General features: G+C 43.8%; 1 protein-coding gene across 7 annotated transcripts in view; it reads right to left on the bottom strand.

Annotated features, from left to right (window-relative positions):
* Positions 1-16,063, bottom strand: part of SEMA6A (semaphorin 6A) — a 380,082-nt gene extending 364,019 nt beyond the window's left edge. For 3 of the 7 annotated variants that reach the window (XM_033929043.1, XM_033929042.1, XM_033929044.1), the window contains exon 1: positions 15,549-16,061. The gene's annotated coding sequence lies outside the window, so the exon portion shown is untranslated. Of the gene's footprint in view, positions 1-15,548 lie in introns of all 7 variants that reach the window. The other 4 variants (XM_033929046.1, XM_033929045.1, XM_033929048.1 and 1 more) reach the window with 2 other exon arrangements.
* Positions 16,064-16,351: the final 288 nt, after the last annotated feature.

Below are 16,351 nucleotides of genomic sequence, written 5' to 3'. Positions count from 1 at the left end.
CAACACATGTTCCCTAAAGGAGTTGGAAGAGGATTTGCAGGGTTAATTGGTAGCTATGGGAAAAGTCAGACTGCATAATCAAAGTGCAAGACTATTCCACCAGGGATTTCAGCAAGAGGGGGCCTGCTAGAAAAACTAGGAGAAATTGTAGCTCCTCTTTGCTTTCTGATATGCTTTAAATTAGTTGACTTCAGAATCGATCATTGTGTATGAATGCATTGGAGTAGGATTTTTTTTTTTAATTTTAAATCCATTCTGTTATTGGAAAAAGCAACAGGCTGCCAGCTGGAACCAAAAAATCCAGGCGGACACCCAAAACTAGGCCCCCCTTTTATCAAACCATGGTAAAATTTTTTATCATCAGCCGCTGCGGTAAAAGCACCAACGCTCATATGAGTGTCGGAGCTTTTACCGCAATGGCCGGTGATAAAAATCCCTAAAGCGGTTTGATAAAAGGGGGCCTAAATGGGAGAATACCGCCAAATGCTCCCACAACCACCTTAAATTTACAAGAGGATAGATGTACCATAAAGGAATAAAAAACAGGGGAGTGAGAGGAGTAGGATATGAAAAAAGAAGTTTGCTAGCTAGTGTTTGATTATCCACCTATCTAGAGAAAAATCAAAGCTTATAAAAGATCTGCAGTTAAATTATATTCCCTCATAAATAATTCCCCCTGAAGGAAAAAAAATAAAATAAAAGAAACATAACTGTTCATAGTGATAGCTAGAATTGTTGTTGTAACCTTTAAGGCATTTGGGAGAATGTTTGAGTTTTTTTGGTCTCATTTTGTGTGTTCGCTGTGAATCACAGTCTTTTCAACCAAGGAAAATACTTTTTGATCGTTCATTTTCCTTTGGCCTGGTATTTTCTCCTGCACTTTCTGGGCTTCCAGATCAACCTGTTGGACAACGCCGTGCAGCAGTACCTAAGGTTTTCTGCCTGTGCAGGATTACCAGAACCTTCAGTACTCTACCAGGATAAAAACCTTTTTACTAACCCCTGCAACTTCCTGTATTGTTCCATGGGGTGACCTCATCTGGAGTACTGCGTTCAATTCTGGTCTCCTTATCTCAAAAAAAATATAGTGGCACTAGAAAAGGTTCAAAGAAAAGCGACCAAGATGGTAAAGGGGATGCAACTCCTCTTGTATGAAGAAAGACTAAAAGGTTAGGGCTCTTCAGTTTGGAAAAGAGATGGCTGAGGGAAGATATGACTGAAGTCTACAAAATCCTGAGTGGAGTAGATAGAATGGGTACAAGTGGATCAATTTTTCACTGTCAAAAATTACAAAGACCAGGGGACACTCGATGAAATTACAGGGAAATACTTTTAAAACCAATAGGAGGAAATATTTTTTTCACTCAGAGAATAGTTAAGCTCTGGAACGTGTTGCCAGAGAATGTGGTAAGAACGGATAGCGTAGCTGGTTTTAAGAAAGGTTTGGACAGTTTCCTGGAGGAAAAGTCCATAGTCTGTTATTGAGACAGACATGGGGGAAGCCACTGCTTGCCCTGATCGGTAGCATGGAATGTTGCTACTCCTTGGGTTTTGGCCTGGTACTAGTGACCTGGATTGGCCACCGTGAGAACGGGCTGCTGGGCTTAATGGGCCATTGGTCTGACCCAGTAAGGCTATTCTTATGTTCTTATGACTGACAGAGTGGGAGGATCCAGCCCTTGGAAGAAATGTTGGGCTCATATAAATACCCAAACCAGAGGAGGGTCTTTGTCTTTGGTTTTGCTCCCCGACCACAGTACATCTATTCAAGGGGACCAAGGTTTGCAGAGTTCCTGGCCATCCCCTTAAAATCAGCGGAAGGGGACTAATATATATTCTAATCTCCAAACTGCAGCTAGGAGAGAGGTCTTTGACTCACAGAGTTGCTGATCCTAAAGATCCAGGAGTGGGAACCAGCCTCAGAGCCTATAAATCTGCTGGATTTCTTCAGGGAAAATATGAATGGGGAAGCTGCACTCTACCACTGCCTGAGAGGAGCAGAGGCAAGGAAAGCGAAGGAGAAGAAGTGCTATTATAGCCAGCTGGAGCTGCTCTTTTAAAATCCCAACTCAGTCAAAATCAGTGATGGGTGACCAGCTTGAAGTCATGAGCCTTCATTTGCATTTACCTAAAAGACTTTCTCCCTATTTTATGAATTCCCCTTTACTTCCCCCTCCACCCCCCATAGCTAATCTGATCATTGCAGTGATGGTCCTAGGTAGGGGAACCATCTAGGGCAGTGGTTCCCAACCCTGTCCTGGAGGACCACCAGGCCAATCGGGTTTTCAGGATAGCCCTAATGAATATGCATGGAGCAGATCTGTATGCCTCTCATTTCCATTATATGCAAATCACTCTCATGCATATTCATTAGGGCTAGCCTGAAAACCCGATTGGCCTGGTGGTCCTCCAGGACAGGGTTGGGAACCACTGATCTAGGGCTCCTTCTGGAACTTTGCAATCATGAGCCCTGACTCCAACCACTAGGTGTCACTCTTTTGCAATGATTCAGAGCAAGAACCATACTTCTTTCTTGTAATCTAATCAAACTTTGTTATCTAATGATACGGTTGTTAGGTATTATTTGATGTGTTTCTTCCAGGCTTCTTAGGAGACAATTATCCATTAAGATGTTATCTATGCAGAAATCATTTTCCACTGTGCAGGCCAGTGGGAGCCATCTGATGCCTGCTCCAGGGATGAGCCCTAGCATGCACTAAGCAATGACAGAACCTGCCACATAAAACCAATTCTGCATAGCAAACGAAGAGAGCTGAATTTCACACTTCAAGTTACCAATGCAAATGATCAGAGAGTGCATTACACTGCATAAGTAATTCAGGTTGTGCTATGGATAGAGTTTCCGTCTCCTGGCATGGTACGCCTATGAAATTTCCTTTCCTGCCTCTCTGTAATGACCATTTTGCTTAATTATCTGGGAAGATTATATCCTCGAAGTCCAGTTCTGTGGTCATAAGCCAGCAAACACTGAAATGGCAAAGTACATTAAGCAGGAGGCTAAAGGAAAGTTACTGCTCAAACACCTTTTTTTAAATTTTGTGTTTCTTTTTAAATCCACGGTGAAGGGAATAATAAATAGATGCCTCATTATGGCTATGTGTATCGAGTTGCCAACTAGTTTGCACGGTATTCCACAATTTTGACCATCTGCAATGAAAATAAATGTTACATTAAGCTATTAATGAGTCCTATAAATAAACACACTTATTCATACAAAAGCCTTCAGAATCTCACACTACTCCTAGTTAGGCTCAAGAGATTCTTAAACAAATTACCTGATTTCTTAGCAAACCCTAAATGGCCTCACTTCTGTGGCCATTTATCACTAGATCTAATGAAAAGGCTCGCCTGCTCTTCCGGAGAGATAAAAGTAGCCATTCATCTCTGAATTGTACTTTTTTTTTTTTTTTACCAGCAGTTCTAAATACAGGCAAATCCAGGAGTAAATATCAGCTTGATATTCACTTTAACAAGGTCCAGGGAGATGCATCTGGAAGTAGCCTGTTTTAATCCAACACTTAACTTTATACCGGAGCCTGCTTTCTGCTCTTTCATGGCTCTCCTACTGACAAAATAACTGTAAGGCTTACAAGTGTAGTGCATCTCAAACCTTTCCCAAGACACCCCAACACTATCTGAGGCACTGAAACTATGGCAACGGAATCAGAAAGCAGCTTCCATGATTAATAGATGAAGATCCCAACGACAGCGTCTAGCTAGAGCCATAATTCAAACATTGTGAAGGATTAGCATAGAATCTGTGTCACATCGCCGCAAAGAAAAAAATTAAATTGGAAACTGGAATCAACATCTGTTAATGAAATAGAAACCGGTCTGGGTTACGGCAGCCTGCAACACAGCAGCCAACTTAGGGTCTGTTTTCATGTCATGGAGAGAGTTTGATGTTCCTCTTTGCAATTGATAGACCAAAGTACTATATTGAGAAATGAAAAAAAAATAAATAAATAAAAGAGGGTAACCAAGTCAGTTTCAAGGCTGAAATGTCTTTAGGCTAATCAATCACAGAGCCACCTAAAAGGACCTTTCTGATGTCTACCTGGGCTGGGAGGACTGGGATTACTGGACTGGATTACATTTATTGATTTTATATACTTTATATACCACATATATACTTTATATACCACTTTATATACCACATATATACCAGTGAACAATTTCAGTACAAAATATTCATCTGCAGGTGCCCATGTTGTATGAAGAGATTTATACTCCAGGGCCTACTTGGGTAACTATGATATAAGTATGGAAAGACTTCAAAAGTGCATAGTCCATAAGAAGACACCTTCCTGACAATATCTACTTTCAGGATAAAACTAGAAGACCCTGTAAAACGATATAAATCCAAATAAATAAATAGAGCTTCCACTGAAGTAGGGAGATTCGGGAGTAGCAGAGGAGAGATCTTGTAGGAAATGAAGAGTATTTTTATATGGCCTTGTTTGGACAAATGCTTACTCCTATCTAAAGGGCAGGCAGTAATCTATCGAGGGGGGGCACTGGGCAAGCTTGTCTTTGCATCAGGAACTTTCCAATATGGCAGCAGCCATGAAGAGTTGCGCAATCAATGGCTTGATGGTATGTCAGGAGTGTAATGGCGCTCTCTGTGGGATTAAATGAGCAAGCTGTCACTCAATATCTTTTTTTTTAATGGAGGTTTTGTTTATGAATTGCTATATAGATGGGCTCTCATTAGGCATAAATAACTCCCCCCTTCCTTCTTATTTCAAAACAGATAAAAGAAAAATCATCATAGGCGTTCCTGCTTGAGACAAGTCCTGCGGACAATTTGGGGTAGATTTGAGAAAATGCACCAAAAATTAGCTTCAAAACATATGGACGCTAAGCCCCATTTCTATAACCACAATTGTATGTGAAATTGTCATGATAAGACAGTGTAGTCAGCATGCACAGAGGGCGCTTCCAGAGGGCGTAATAGGGCAGAGTACGGTACTGGGGTTCAAGAAAGGATTGGACAATTTTCTGCTGGAAAAGGGGATAGAGGGATATAGATAGAGGACTACTGCACAGGTCCTGGACCTGTTGGGCCACCGCGTGAGCGGACTGCTGGGCGCGATGGACCTCAGGTCTGACCCAGCGGAGGCATTGCTCATGTTCTTATTAACTTATGGCACGAGGGCTTAGGCCATGTGAATGTTAGCACCTAAATTTGGTAGTTGTGCAAGACACGCCCCTATCTCTCTATGTGCGTGCTTCCTTTTGGGTTATGTACTCTAGCAGTGGTTCTCAAACCTGTCCTGTGGGACCCCCAGCCAGTCAGGTTTTCAAGATATCCCTAATGAATATATATATGAGGCAGATTTGCATGCTTGTCACCTCTTCTATGCAAATCTGTCTCATGCATATTCATTAGGGGTATCTTGAAAACCCGACTGGCTGGGAGGCCCCAGAATAGTTTAAGAACCACTGCTCTAAAGCATTTTGACGCTAAGTTTATAGAATAGCACCTAAGTGCAGTTATGTGCGTAACTACAAATTAGGGCCACTTAGCATCAATCAATGCCACTTAAAGACTATTATTATTACTTACAGCCGATTAGTGACTAATTTACCCCCTCCCCTTTTATGAAGCCACATTAGCGTTTTTTTTTATTGCCGACCAATGCTCATAGGAATTCTATCAGCATCGGAACTTTTACCACCATGGCCAGTCATCAAAACGCTAACATGGCTTCATTAAAAGGGGCTTAACAATTAAGTTAGGTGTGCAAATTGCACTAGTCTATAAACTGCACAGGCAAATTTGCATATAGTTGGAACTATGGGCGCTTAACTTTATGGAATGAGGGGGTTGTCTACTTCTTTTGCTATCCCTGTTTTCATCAATTAATTTACTTTAATTTGTTTTTCTTATCTATCTATCTGTCTGTCTGTGTGTTTATGCATAATTAGCTTATAGTCTTTAAAAAAATACCATGGACCTTAGGCAATAAAGATGTTATTCCCATGGGCGCAGAATAGAAGACAGTTCTTTTGGAAAATAAGTTCTATGGCCAGGATACACTAACCTGCCCGATCCAGGCCTGATCCGGGCAGGTCCGACGAATTCATCAAACTCCAACATGCAGATGAGGGCGATCGGAGGAACGCCCCCATCTGCAGGCACGGATCACGCTATAGATGGTCTGAGCATGCACGGGACCTCTGGGCCGTCGGAGGTTTTTTTGGGGGGGTTTCTTCTATTTTTTACACTGATCGATCGAGGAACTTTTAGGCGATCGAGGAAATAGGGGAACTAGGCAGATCGAGGAACTCATAGGCGATCGAGGAACTTTGGTGAGTCCGTGGTTTTAACCCACTTAAGCCCATGGGTTAAAACTACGGGCTTGCAGTGCGGGGAAGGGTGGGAGAGTTGGGGCAGGCAGGGTGTTCGGGTTCAGGGCTAGAAGGCAGGCGTGTTCGGGGCAGGCAGGTTCGGGGCTGCAAGAGGCAATCGGGGTAGCAGGAGGTCGGGGCCGACAGGGCAAAGAGCAGGGCTGCAGAAGGCAGGGCAGTCGCAAAGGGCTTCAGTGACTGGTCCTCAGGTGTCGCTTTTATTTGATCGGCCAGCCCAGTCGGTGTTGCAGGGTTTTGTTTAGTGAATCGCATCCCTGACTCCTTTGCATGCCGTTGCCCTCATTTGCAAGCACGGATCGGAGGATGGTCGGAAGACAGGTAAGTGAATCAGGCCGGGGTCGCAAACCGATCGATACACGATTGGTTTGCTTTGTGAATCTAGCCCTATATCTTTTACAAAATAGGATCCCCAACTCACTAAATTACTCCCACACTGCTGAAAACTGCACAAACTGAACTATACCCAACAATATGATCTTTCCTTATGTTCTGTGTTTTGTATCATTTCCACAAACTGAGGTCTTTTTTTGGACTGGTAAACTGTATTCTGAGCCAAACTTAAAAAGACTTTGGTAGGCTTTGCTTTAACTGTTAAACATCTAATACCCACCCACCAATGTTTATTTCCTTTTCACAGATCAAGAAATGTTCTTTCATTTCATTTTATGTTACTTGTCCTGCAGTACATGACTTATTTTCAGCACTTAGACTATTAAACATAACACTTTCATTAGCGTGTTAAAAGATTCCAAATCTTACACTGAATCCATTAAAAAATATATGTTTCTAATGGATATATTTTATGGTTTCCTGTACACAGAGATTTAGGGAGAGGTGACTCTAATTACCCTGGCTCAGCCTCAACCGTGATTTGTCAGGTGAACATCCATCTAGTGTGGATGGAGAAGCAGAGTTTGAAGAATGGCTTTGATTATCTGCTGTTTGCTTAGACCCTGCAAAGCTTTGTCAGCTGCTTTGCAGAGCAGGCTCACTTTCTAACTGACTCATGGAGGTTTCCTCTTCAGTGGGCACATGCGAGGATGCTCTGTGAATAGCTTTGCAAAGAAATGGGAAAGTGGGAGACCAGCAACAGGAAGAGAGAGCCAGCTGGTGGCCAAGCTTCACAAAAGCTTCACCTGAATTCCTTCTGGTTCAGAGCTGCAGGGAAGCAAAGCCTTCTTCCTTTGAGCTGGAAGCCTCTGCACTGAGATAACAAAATGATCGTACACTTGGGCTGTAGAAGCTGAGCTCTCAAGGGCATGTGGGATACCATCGGAATATAGGTTTGAAAGTGTACGGGCTACATTTGTCTATAACTATCAAATTATTCCAACAATATGTATTGCAACCTTTTTTTATGGATAACGTGGCCACCAGAACCTGCCTCATGCTTTCCTATATCAAAGAATGACATTGTGGGCCTGATTCTTTATAGTCTATGCAAAATATCAGTGCCCAATAGTGCAGTCCTATTAGGCACGCTGTACAGAATCGGACTTAGGCGTTGCTAGGCCTATTTATGTCAGGGCTTTCTTCACCTAAATGCTTGTGCCTATGTTAGGTAGGTGCTTAATGAAAACTAAATCACAAAAAGGCGCCTAACTCGAAAACATGCCCATGATTCACCCTAACCAAGCTCCCTTATAGGTAGGCGCTTTGAACTCGGTGTCTACTTTTTATAATAATAATAATAACTTTATTCTTGTATACTGCCATACCCAGGGAGTTCTAGGCGGTTCATATCAATTAAACAAAGATCAGAGATTGCAAGCGGAATCACATCAATTTATCAAAGTTACAGGCAACGATGTGGTTGTGGTTAAAAGGTTAGGGAGAGAGAGAATCGTGAGGGGGAGGGGGAAGAAACAGTGTGAGGGGGTAGGAGGTTTCAGTTCATTGAAGGAGGGGGGGTACGGTCCTGTTCGTGGAATAGGTGAGTTTTGAGTAGTTTTCTGAAGTCGAGGTAGGTGGGGGGTTCGAGCACAATTTGGGTGTTTTTTTTAATTAGGCGTCTAAGTTTTAATTAAGTCCAATTAAAGCCTGTTATGAAATGTTAAGGGCCAATTATTGTCACCAGTTAAGCCTATTAATCAATAAGTTAGGCATGCCAATGAAGGTGCCCAACTTTAGGAGGGCTGCCAATCTGGAATTACACAGTTTTCTCTGTACTGCAAAGAATACCGGAGTTAAATCTGTAAGGTACACAACCAGCATTGGTAGAGAATAGGAAATAAAGTAGTAAGGTGTGAGTTAATCCAAAGAAGTAAATAAGTATGGAGAATATAGAGTTTTGTCACTTGAGTAGCATCCTGAGGTTGCTTTTGAAGCAAAGCCTTTCAGGAATGCAGATGGCAAAGGATAAGAACATAAGAATTGCCATACTGGGACAGGTCTATTAAGCCCAGTATCCTGTTTCCAACAGTGGCCAACCCAGGTCCCAAGTACCTAACTAGATCCCAAGTAGTAAAACAGTGGATTTCCCCAGGCCATCTCAATAATGGTCTATGGACTTCTCTTTTAGGAAATTATCCAAACCTTTTTTAAACCCCGCTAAGCTGATTTCACCACATTCACTGGCAACAATTTCCAGAGTTTAATTACACGTTGTGTGAAGAAATATTTTCTCCGGTTTGTTTTAAATCTACTACTTAGTAGCTTCATTGCATGTCCCCTAGTTCTAATAATTTTGGAAAGAGTGAACGAGTGATTCACGTCAACCCTTTCCACTCTACTCATTATTTTATAGACCTCTACCATATAACCCCTGAGCCGTCTGTTCTCCAAGCTGAAGAGCTTTAGCCTTTCCTCATTTTTTTTCAGCAGCCAGAGTCTACACAGCACCTGTGAAATGAGAAAAGAACCATATGACCTCAACGAAAACTAGACAAAAGGAAGCATGGAGGCTTACCAGAGAGGAGGCAACATAGCTGACATCTGAACCACAGGACTCCAGACTTCTGACCCTGGACCTACTACTACTACTATTTATTATTTCCATAGTGCTAATAGATGTCCACAGCACTGTACATTAAACACACAAGAGATGGTCCCTGCTTGAAAGATCTTACAATCTATCTTAAGGAAGACCAGGGACAGCAGTACCCTTTCACCTGATACCACTTCTGTGCTTTTCTCTATGCACAAAACTTTCAGCTGCTAACCACCAGGCAAAGAAAACTAGAGTCATGACAGCACAAAATAAAACCACATAGGAATAAATTCAATGAAACTTCATCCCAGTCTTTCTATCTGATGCTGTACAGTTTTTGACTGATACTGTTTGAAACCTGCAATCCAATCATTCCACACCCATTTGTTAACTTCTGTGAATACAACAATCATGGGTACTTCATTTATTTAAAAAATCTTAGCTTTCCTTTTTTTCTTGTCTATGGGCTTATTTTCTTAACAGGAGGTTTGATTCCCCCAGTCGAAACAGTTTCATGTTGTCCATGGCACGAGATTAACCCCAAAATGTCCATCCTCGGCTTATAACCCAGAAAATCAGTTTGATCTTAGCAAGCATGAAGCTAAGATGACACAGATGTTCCAGAACATATTTTAGGATAAAATTATTGTTTCATATTTAAATATGCAAAATAGGACAACTTTTTGTTAGTGTCTAAGTTAGACCAAGATCTGTTGAGCTCAACGTCATGTCTCTGAGAGTGGCAAGTCCAGGCCACAAGTACTCATCAGATCCCAAAAAAGTAGATACATTTTTCACTATTCGGTATAAATAGGATGCACTGATCTAAAGCCTCCAGGCTAAGTGAGCCAGCCAAGCTGAGGTGTTTTTCGTACATGGTTACATTATCCAACTCATGAACTATGTCAAGAAAGAAATTGAAATGCGAGTATGGAGCTATAGTTCAGTTTTGTTGAACTCTTTCCTTGCAGGGTAGGTAGAAACAAATGTTTTCTTTTTCTGAAGGAGGAAAAGGGTAAGTGGGGCAAAATTTTCAGATGTTTGACTGGCTTTGGAGGGGTGGAAGAGGAAATTTCAAGGATATGAGACTTTAATATTGTGAAAAGGGAGAACAGAGTATATGAGAAGATATTTCTTTGCTGAGAAGTGACCAATACCTGGAGTGGTCTATCATTGAGACTGTCACAATCAAAGCTGTGATATAATTTGTAGAGTAAAAACAAAGCATAACGGTTCCTAGTTGGGGTGGGGGGAGGGGATACTGGTGCTGTTTTAGTCAATGGTAACTTGAGTGCTTAACTACTTAAGAGAGCAGATAACCACAACAAGATTGCCAAATATCTTGGCAAACTGGATGGGCCAACTGGAACTTGCCTTTGTCATCTTTGCTATGTCATGATGTTACTATGTTACCTTGTCTAATAAAGATCCCATGCCATGCCCAGAAGTTTTTCTTTCCCCCTTTTAAATAACTTATAAACTGCCTGCTAAACCACAAATGGAAAAGTTACTCGTACCTGGTGACATCTTTTCTCATGTATCCTCAGTTCTTCAAACTTCCCATGTAATTCTCCCTAGTTACTTAACTGAAAATTTTGCAGAGGTTGGCATGTAATATTTAATGGCATCTCCTCCTGCAATTCTCACTCATTTCATTTTTGTTCTACCTCCTTTTACTTTAGTCTCATGCTAACTGTGAGACACTAGAATAAATCTGTCCACAAAATACAAAGGCACTATTTTCAGTTGTCCCATGTGATATTGTATATACTCGCATGTGTGTGTATGCCTATGTATAACATTTTTAGAGCATACTTTCATTAAATATATCTTTCTTACAAGATATGCTGCCTTAATTATCTCACTCCTGTTCTTCCTAGATTTATCGCCTTCACACAAGTCCTTTTTTTTTACCCCAAATCATCTTTCACATGCAGGCCAGGTCCTGCAGTGACCTCCAGTGGCCGAGAGCAGAATGCATCTCCATCAAGCACTATTTCCAGAGATGGTCTTTGCTTGCCCTTATATGTTGACATAAGAAAAGCATTTGGTACAGCCATGCTTAAAGGAGCTATGGGTGCTACTTCAGCAGCAAATCTAATCTCAGCTTGCAGAAGCCTGGGACATGAGGCAACCCCCACTTTGCTATTTGGGGATGGAAGTCTGCTGTTCAGTCTGGGATACCCTGCCACTTCAAACACTGCTGAAAATAGGATCTGATACCCTCGCTGGTAGAGAGCTTCAGTCAGAATTTCAGGAATACACAACGTGGAATGAAAATGAGCATGCAGTGCACAAAATGGATGACTCCAGATTCCTCCAATATGCAAAGAGCACTGAAGATAACATAGGCTGAGAACCTCATTGATTCTGCTCTGAGAGTTACATTTTAACTCAGTGGGACAATAATCTTTACTACTAACCCACCCATAATGTATTATTGTGCTATGTTAACAGTCTGGAAAAATAATATTGGTGACTTTCCTGCTTTCCCTCTCTGGCTCTGAAACCTGGCTTAATTGTCTGCTTCCTAAGCACTTTATTAAAAAGAAAGAGGAAGGGACATTTCCTTCTCATAAAAATATTTACAACTGGAGAGTTCTGCAGAAGATGAGATTTTTTTTTTTTTTTTTTTACAAAAGCAGGGAATACCTTGAATGCTGTTGACTGATGCTGGGGAAATAAGATGGGGAAATGGGCATTTTATCTTGTTATGAAAACTTTGCACTGGATCTTGCAAACACAACTGGTCTAAAAGAGGTTATATACCATAATAGAACACATGGTACATGTGGACCAGTGGGGACACTGGGGGAGGGGGGGGGGAAGAGAGATTGATCACTAGGATGCTGGGTCATGTGATTTAATTTAGCAACATCGAATTTCCAGCACATTCTATTGTGATTTTCCTTCCAGAATTTGTAAACCATAGGACCACATCTGCCTTTGAAAACTTAGGGGAAGTCAAGCACCCACCTGGGATTGGTGCCTATCTGCAGGGCAGGATTAACCAATAGGCCAAGTAGGCACGTGCCTAGGGCCAGAAATGTTCAGGGGGGCCCGATGAAAAAGGGCATCAACATTGTTTTTTCCAAACGGCGACGGGCTCCCTCCAGCATTGATCGGCAACGCAGCCCCCCCCCCCTGATCGGCAACACGCTCCCCCCCAATCGACAGAAAGTAAGACAAGCAAGCAACGCGGGTAAGAAAGGCAACGGGAACTGTAATTTTGGAAGCGGTGCTGCTTGCCCGACGCTTCCCTCTGATGCAGCTTCCTGTTTCCGCATGGGCGCATAGTGGGGTGGGGCAGAGCAAGGGGGCCCAGTGTACTTGGGCGCCTAGGGTGCCTCGATGAATTAATCCTGCCCTGCCTATCTGGTAGGCTTTATACCTGCAAAGGTGGCTGAACTGCAAACAAATTTCCCCATCGTAAAAATTCTCATCATCTGAATTCAGGAAATTTATGAAAATAAGCCATTTAACCTAACAATGATTTCCCTTCCCACCAGGCTTCATGGCTGAATTAACTAATTCTGCTGCTAGGAAGACATTGTGAGACAGTAAACAAGCATGAGCGAAGACCAACAGGAACTTGGGCCAATTTCAGCCTTAACACCGTTTCTGTCAACACTGTTACACAGCTCTGGTATTTGTCACTCTTCAAACAACAAGCTGGGGGAGGATTTCCCCTTCCACCTCCAAAACATGCTCACAAGCACTTACATCCTTTCAAAAGCAAACAACTCTATTTTGGATTTATCGCAGGCCATTAATTAGCTGTCATTCGATCAATGAAGACACCACCTTGTCTGAGACCCCCCCCCCCTGCTCCACACTCCCAAACGTAAGAGCTACCCCTCCCCACTGGCATCCAGAAATGCAGCTGCTATTCAGACCAGATCCCCCCCTTCCATAGACACACACTTTTTCCCCATCCCATGCTCACAATAATTGAATAAAATGTATTTTTTTTTTTAGGGAAAGGGGATGGGATTTGTTATAACCGCCTTTCTGTGATTACAATCCATGCGGTTTACATATTATTATACCTGGGGCAGTGAAGGGTTAAGCGACTTGTCCAGAGTCACAAAGAGCTGCAGTGGGAATCGAACCCCCTTGCTTAGGAATCTGCAAATTTCCGATCCTTGCCATACCGAAAATGTACAGCCGCAGTTGTCACTAATAAAACTGCTCAAATCTTTCAAACTGTTTTGAATTTTCTCGCCCTTTCTCTAAAACTGCTCCCTCAGGCTTAAGATGTGCATTTGTGTTTCATTTACTATCAGTGCTTTTCTATAAAGCCATCGTGAAAGCCTGGTCTTGCAAAAAAAAAAACAACCAAAACCAAACAAACACCACAACAACAAAAAATCCCCAATCGAAACGGTACATGTCCAGTACAGTAACAAGTTAAAAGAAAATAATCTCCAGAGTGTACTTAAATAAAGGAACCGAGTATATTTCTCAAAGTACATACATTTGGTGTTATTACTATTTGGACATAACTCAAACCAACAATAAAAGACTTGGAAAGAGATCAAACTGAGCGGGATTGAAATAAAATATTGCATTTGGAAAGCAAAAAACGACAAAGCTAGGTTGGGGAAATCCCCTCCCCCCCCCAAAAAAAAAAAAGACAGTTTGGGATAGCGGCTGGAGACACAGTTCTGGCGTTGCAGCTAAAAAGTCGCGTTAATAATTAACTTTTCCAAGCGCTGGTTATCGAGTTCTCACTCTATGGAAAACGATCCCACAGTAACGACCCCCCCCCCTCCCAGCAACCCAAATAATCATCTGCGACGGGTCCAGCGACACAATTCGAGCCATTGTTCTGCAGGCAGGCTTAATCACTTCCCCCCGCTTTATGCAGATAGATTTTCCTGTGTTTAGTAAAAATGAATGCAGAGCCCTAAATGCTCAAACTTCATTCTGTCCTGAAAGAATAGCCACAGGTATACCTGAAAGAAGCCAATATAATGGTATGTTTTTGTTTAAGGGCTGAAAGCAGAAGTTGGAGCGGAGATTTCCCTCCCCCAAAGCACCCCTCCCCCCATGACTGTATAAGTTTCAAAATCCTGCGGACGGAGCTTCCAGAATCGGGTGATCAGGCTGAGGGCTCCAGCCCCCAGCTTCTCTCTTTGTGGGGCATGAGTTTATTTGCAGGCTGATTTATTTAGGAGAAACAAACAGATCCAGCCCAGACACCTCCTCACCCCCCCCTGAAACAAACTTTTAAGGGGGATGGATCTAGCATACCTTTTCTTTAATGGGGTGGCGTCCGGCTACCCTGCTCTCTCTTGCCGTCTGCCTGCAAAAACCACCACTGCTGAGCATACTCATTGGGGGGGGGGGGAACCCCCCACCACCAACATACACACATGCGTGAGAAATCTGCTGCAGCTTCCCCGGGGCACAGCCAGCTCACTAGTCCCAACGGATTGCTTCCTTGCCTATGCACCCCCAGAAAAGTAACAGGAGCCCTAGTCCGGTCTACCATTGCAGCTGCGCTAACTGCAAAATGCACCCGCGAACTTTTTGCGCGTCTTTACGACGGCCAGTCCTGAGCAGACTTTGGAGAGGGTGCAGTGAAAGGCGCCCCCAGGGACTAAACGGGGTGGGAAAGAAAAGAGCTGAGTTTCAGGAGAGGAGAGGAGAGGTTTGGGGAGGGGGGGCACTGATCTAACCCCCTCCCCCGTTTTTCATCTTTCCCATACCGAGGGCCACCTGGATAATGTCCCCCTAGGGAATACTAAGAAAATGAGAGAGCCAGCCAGGATTACAATACAACGCTCTGCAAAATCTCCTTTTAAAAAAAAAAAACCACGTTGCCTTAAAGTGCCGCCAGCGTTCTGAACGTTTCGTTCGTTTCCTCGAAACGACAAAAAGGGCAGCGCAGCACGCCCTCGGCGGGGCCACCAGCGCGTGACAATAACCCGAGGAGAACAATGCTAGCGAACGGGAGACAGAGGCACGAGCAGCGCCTTTGTAATCTCTCGCGCGAGCACATCCGACACAAGCATCCCGTGCACTTAGCCAGGCCTTTTCTCTAAAAAAAAAATAAAAATCCCAAAACCTGCACTTTGCACCCCAGAGCCCCTGTGGCATGAAGTGCCAGGCAGCCCCTGCCGCCTCTTCTGCCACCCACCCCCATCCAGGCTGCCAGTCGCCCGAGCCTCCCCACCCCACCCCCCAACACAGACACCCCCATGAGGCGATACTGTACCTTCTGTTCACGCAGAGGCAGCCGGACTAGCTGATGGAGCGTCCCATTAGTAATCCGTTTAAGGGGATCTCTGTGGGAACCCGGGTCCGCCGCTCTCTCCCTCGCAATCCTTTGTCATTACTGCACATGTGCTCCGGCTGGGTGTTTGCTGGCTGACTTTTCACCTAGAACAAGCCGCTTCCCCGCCGAATCAGGGAAGGGGGGTGGTGCGGAGGGGTTTCTAATAATAAGGACAATAAAGATCAGCCCGCACGGCAAACTCTTCTTTGCACAGAACCCAAATCCCGCTAGAAATCCACTGGCGTGAAGTCGCCGCTCGGTCGCAGGAGTCCCGTTAAAGCGCGGCTCGAGCCCTGCTCCTCCGGGGGGTCAGGCTGTGGCTCGCTCCGATCCTAGCTCCTGGCCACCGTTCTCTGTGTGTGTGAGAGAGAGAGCGGAGCTGGGAGCAGTTTTCTCACTCCCTCTGCCCTGCCTCCCTTCCTTCCTGCTCTCTAGCCTGAGCCTCCCTCCACGCTCCTGTCACTGGCAGGAGGCATCGCTGGGGGGAGGCGCTCGCAAATCCCGGAACGGATCGCTTCCCGAGTCCCGGGATTTGCTTTCCCTGCTAGAACGAAAGGGGAGGGGGGGGGGGGAGGTGGAAGTCGAATCGGAGCTTGCCTAGCGGCAGAGAGTGGGAGACTTACGATTTCGGATTTGTAACGACTTGAAGACTCTGATGGTGAATCCTTTCCTCACACATGCAGTGCAGGTTGAAGAAAGGAGCTGCTTAAATACAAGAACTGACTTACGATCAATTGAGAACT

Source organism: Geotrypetes seraphini, chromosome 1 (genome assembly GCF_902459505.1).
Source record: "Geotrypetes seraphini chromosome 1, aGeoSer1.1, whole genome shotgun sequence".
NCBI lineage: Eukaryota > Metazoa > Chordata > Amphibia > Gymnophiona > Dermophiidae > Geotrypetes > Geotrypetes seraphini.
This window is presented reverse-complemented; position numbering and strand designations above follow the sequence as displayed.